The sequence below is a fragment of the Triticum dicoccoides genome, chromosome 2B (genome assembly GCF_002162155.2).
Source record: "Triticum dicoccoides isolate Atlit2015 ecotype Zavitan chromosome 2B, WEW_v2.0, whole genome shotgun sequence".
Lineage (NCBI taxonomy): Eukaryota > Viridiplantae > Streptophyta > Magnoliopsida > Poales > Poaceae > Triticum > Triticum dicoccoides.
The window spans coordinates 706,502,044-706,507,254 of record NC_041383.1 but is presented as its reverse complement, the minus strand read 5'-3'; the positions used below and the strand labels follow the sequence as shown (position 1 = coordinate 706,507,254).

Genomic DNA, 5,211 nt, shown 5'->3' with positions numbered 1-5,211 from the left:
CGTCCTAGTTGTGTTTGTGTTGGGCTTGTTGTGCTGTGCCCACAGCTGGACCCATGTGGTGTCTGTGCGCGTGTCTGTTGGACCTTGACTGCGGTGATGTTGTGTGTGTGTTGTTCGGTCGGTACTTTGTTGACTTTGTGCTTGCTGGTTGGTTTATTTATAAAAGGGGCCGAAAGCCTTTTTGGTAAATCTTCCACTTTTTCAAGTATCTTGTAAACACTGGCGGTAGGTGCCCGTTCGGCGATCTTCCGTGGCGCCAGCTGTGTCTGATTTTGTCCTTCTGAGTTCTCTGTGAGAGTCGGAGATGCGTTGTCTGGCCGCAAGTCGACTTGACGTCGATTAGGGTGGGCTTTGCCCTATGTGCTTCAGTTTATGGGAATGGGCTTGGCCTTGTTGTTCCGGTTTTTGCCCGGTTTTCCGTAATTAACTGGTCAATTCTCTTCTGCTTAATTAATAGATGAGGCAATCTTTGCCTCCGTTTCGGAAAAAAAAATACTATCAAGGTTTTAGTACATCAATCTTCAGACATTTTCGGCTTACAAACGTTGAGGCACTTTTGCTATGGTTCAAAATGTTCATTATGCAAAAAAGAAAACCAACATCTATTTTGTACGAGTCCTTTTGAATTTCCTGCTGTGATCAACTTCTTCCTCTTCATGATCCTCCTCCAATGGCAGTGGTCGGCAACGTGTCATGAAGCGCTCATTGGTCTCGAGGATGGCGGCCAACACTTCTTTTGACGTCATAAAGTCTACCACGCATCCTTGAGTCGTTTACAGTGATGCTGATTCGCCAGCGCGTACGTGCTCATAACGGTGGCGGCATCCATGATTTTGCACAGCTCATCTTCACACATGAGCTTCAGCCTCTCCAGCCCGTATATGTCTGCCGCGACCATCAGGTGCTGCATCGCCGCGACGCTGTAGCCTCCTTTGTCGTCGGCGGGTGGCAGCGGCAGCGAGTCTTTGTAGATGTAGTGAAGCATCATCTGGAAGATGTCCGGCTCAACGTCGATGACCTTGACGCGCGGCATGTCGTCCTTCTCCGCCATGGGGCCATAGAACTGAGCTCCCAAGACCGGCGACCGCGCGGCCAGAAAGGACCTGTGCCCGCGGAACTCCTGGCTACCCACGAGGAACGTGACGTCGGCGCCTCTCCCTTCCTCGAGCATGCTCTCGAGTTGGCTGGGCACTGTGGGCAGCCGCAGAGGCGGTGACTCGTCCGTGTCCGTGACGACGGTGAGGACGCACCGTATGGTGAAGCAGCCGTCCCCGAGTTGCGACAGCGATTCCAGCTTGGCCTTGTCCACGAAATAGTGGTGGCCCCATAGTTGGAAATCGCGCGGAGAGAAGACGCGCTTCACCGCATCGAAGCTGGCTACGTTTGCCTGGCTCCTTTTCTCTAGGATGCTCAGCGTGAACTTGGCCGTCGCATCCGTGGCTTTGGTGTCACTGTAACAGTGCACAAACGCTGAGGCATAGCCATGATAGGTGGTCTCGATCCCGTCTGGGTAGAAGTAGATCTTCCACCTGTAGCCGCCGACTTCGAGGACGGGCGAAGTAACGGACTCGCCCGACACCGATGCCATCGAGCCCCAGATAATGGGTCACCTCCAAATTGAGCGTACCGGTGTGCTCCCTGGCCGTGACACATCTCGACGTGATCTCCGGTGAGGCCGAGCTGCTGTTAGCCATGGCCGGCAGCGGTGGAGAACAGACGGGGAATTGAGTTAACTCGATCGTCTTGATGAACTAGAAAAGAATTTGCACGCGCGTACGTACCGTACCGTACCTAGGCGGCTTATATACAGTATATAAAAGAAGAAAGGAATCCGAAGAAAGCTAGGAGTAAATCATCAAGGAGTCCCGATGGGGAGAAGGATTTGCACGCGTATACGTGGGCGTCCGACTTTGCCACTTTGGAGAAGAATCGAAGAAAGGAAACGCTAGCGCTCACCCTACGGATCAAGGTGCGCGCCTCCACCGCCTCCTCGCCCTTTGATTTTCTTTTGATCGAACGGCCCACACCAACCCTATCCATAGTTTAACTTTTACAACTGGGGTCTTGTTGCAATCCTACTGAGCGCAACAAAGGGTTTATTAAGGGAAGTGATCTGCGCCAGTCGACCGGCCCAATGCTTCCGCCGGTCGCTGGAACATCCTCCGATCGGACAATGCTTAGCCGCCAGATCCCCGCCCCCCGAGTCAACTCTCTTCTTTCTCAGATCGTTCTCACGCCCTCACCACCAACTCCTCGCCAGCACCAGCAGCCCTCGTCGGTGTGGATCGGTGGAGAGGGAGAGCAAAGCATCTTGAGTGCTGCCATTGCCATTGCCAAGAATATATAGGCGCAGGGCGCCAGTACAACAGGGGCGCGGAGTGCCAGTACAGGAGAGAGAGCGCGTAGCGCTAGTACGTGCATGGGATCGTGGGTAGATGCATGCAGTACGTGGGGGAGTGGAGAGGACTGCTAACACCCCGCCGCAGTTTGAGCGTCCGGCGGCCGGACGCACAAGCTGGACCGGAAATCTTGGAACGCCGCCGTGGGCAATCCTCTGGTGAGCACACGTCGGCGAACTGTTGGGAGGTGGGCACATGGAGAACGCGCAGCTCACCCAATGCCACTTTCTCGCGTACAAAGTGGATGTCGAGCTCGATGTGCTTGGTCCGGCGATGGTGGACGGGGTTGGCCGCCATGTAGACGGACGAGATGTTGTCGCAGAAGATAATGCTGGCGCGAGGTAGAGGTACAGCGAGCTCGCCAAGAAGTTGGCGGATCCAGCAGCTCTCGGCAACCGCGTTTGCAACTGCGCGGTATTCTGCCTCGGCGCTCGAGCGAGACACCGTCGCCTGTCGTTTGGACGACCATGATACAAGCGAGTCGCCAAGGTACACAGCGTAGCCGGACGTCGATCGGCGCGTGTCTGGGCAGCCGGCCCAGTCCGCGTCGGAGTAGGCGACGAGGTCGAGGGATCCAGAGCGCCGGAGATGGAGACCATGCGATGTAGTGCCGCATAGGTAACGCAGGATGCGTTTGGCCAGTGCACGGTGGACGTCGTGGGGATCATGCATCACCAGACAGCACTGTTGGACGGCGTAGGCGATGTCGGGCCGAGTCATGGTCATGTACTGGAGTGCACCAACGATGCTGCGGTACTCGGAAGCGTCGGAGACGGGGGCACCATCATGGGCAGACAGCTTGGCGCGCGTGTCGACCGGCGTGGGCGCCGGCTTGCATCACTGCATGTTGGCGCGCTCGAGCAGTTCGCCGGCGTACTTGCTCTGGGAGAGGAAGAAGCCATCCGCGGTGCGAGTGACGGCGATCCCGAGGAAGTAGTGTAGAGGCCCGAGGTCTTTCATGGAGAACTCGGTCGACAGGAGCTGCTGGAGGTGGCGAAGAAGCGCCGTCGTTGAGGCAGTGAGCACAATGTCGTCGACGTACAACAGGAGGTAGGCAGTGCCGGCGTCGGAGTGGAGCACGAAGAGCGACGGATCCGCCCGCGAACTGGTGAAGCCGAGGCTGTGGACGAATGCGGCGAACCAACCAAACCACGCCCGCGGCGCCTGCTTGAGCCCATAGAGGGACTTGTCCAGCAGACACACGTGCTCAGGTCGACTCGTGTCGACGAAGCCAGCCGGCTGCTGGCAGTAGACCTGCTCGGAGAGATGCCCGTGGAGGAACGCGTTGTTGACGTCCATCCGGTGCACTGGCCACTGGCGCGCGGCGGCGATGGTGAGCACGACGCGGATGGTGGCCGCCTTCACCACCGGAGAGAATGTCTCGTCGAAGTCGACGCCGGGGCGCTGCGAGAAGCCGCGCACCACCCAACGTGCCTTGTAGCGTTCGAGCGAGCCATCGGACTTGAGCTTGTGGCGGAAGAGCCATTTGCCGGTGACGACGTTGGCGCCGCGGGGTCGAGGGACGAGGCGCCACGTCTGGTTCTCCATGAGAGCCCTGTATTCTACCTGCATAGCAGAAAGCCAACAAGGATCTCGCATAGCCTCACGCACGGTTTTTGGGATGGGTGAGATGTTGGATGGTGCAGTAGCAACATGGTGCTGTTCATACTTGGGATTGGGGAAGAATTTGCCAGCCTGAGCTCTTGTCTGCATTTTGTGTGTAGGTGCAGGAGGGGGTTGGCGTCGTGGCGCCTGTGGTGGCGAGGGGGGTGACCGTGGCGGACTGTGGTGATGACTGGGCTGGCGGGAAGGCATCCGGCATGGTATGGTCTGGGGTGTTAGGGGCTGGCGTGGTAGTGCGGTCGGACGGGGGTTGGGATACATGCGTGGTACGGTGGCGACCGGGGTAGATGCGGGCGCTGGTGAGGGTCGGGAACGGGGTCGTGTGGGTAGTGTAGGTAGATCGTCGAGGAGATCAGCAACCGGTGCTGGGCTTGGTTGTTCGGCATGGAAGGGAAAGCGGTGCTCATCGAAGACGACATGGCGAGATGTGATGACGCGGCCCGTGGCACGATTGAGACACCGGTAACCTTTGTGGTCGCGGTGTACCCTAGGAATACACAGGGGGCCGATCGAGGCGCGAGTTTGTGGGGTGCAGTGGCTGCTAGATTTGGAAAACACAGGCACCCGAAGACTCGCAGGGTGGTGTAGGTCGGGTGAACACCGTAGAGTAGGAAGAAAGGTGTTTGGTTGTGGCGCGGCCGGCATGGGCGTCGGTTGAGGAGGAAGGTGCGGTATTGAGGGCTTCGGCCCAGTAGGGGAACGGCATATGTGCGTGTATGAGGAGTGATCTGGCGATGTCATTGAGCGTCCTGAGGATGCGCTCGGCACGTCCGTTCTGCGGCGACGTGTAGGGGCATGATAAGCGGAGCACTATGCCTAGCGAGGAGAAGAATTGGCGCGATGCATGATTGTCGAACTTCTTGCCATTATCGGTTTGGATAGTGAGCATGGATAGGCGAAAGTGGTTGTGGATGAATGCAGTGAAAGCGCGTAGAGTGGGTAGCACATCAGACTTGTGGCGAAGCGGGAACGTCCAAACAAAGTGACTGTAATCATCGAGTAGAACAAGGTAATACTGATAACCAGATATACTGAGTACGGGAGATTTCCACACATCACAATGTACAAGCTGGAAAGGAAAATACGACACATGTTCGGAAGTGCTAAATGATAGACGAACACTTTTGCCTAGTTGACACGCTTCGCAAATGGTGCTGGGGCTAGCTACATGATCCAGCGACGAGCTCTT

General features: G+C 57.0%; 1 pseudogene; it reads right to left on the bottom strand.

The window, feature by feature from the left end:
* Positions 1–602: 602 nt before the first annotated feature.
* Positions 603–1,694, bottom strand: LOC119368414 (annotated as a pseudogene).
* Between the last annotated feature and the right edge of the window lie 3,517 nt (positions 1,695–5,211).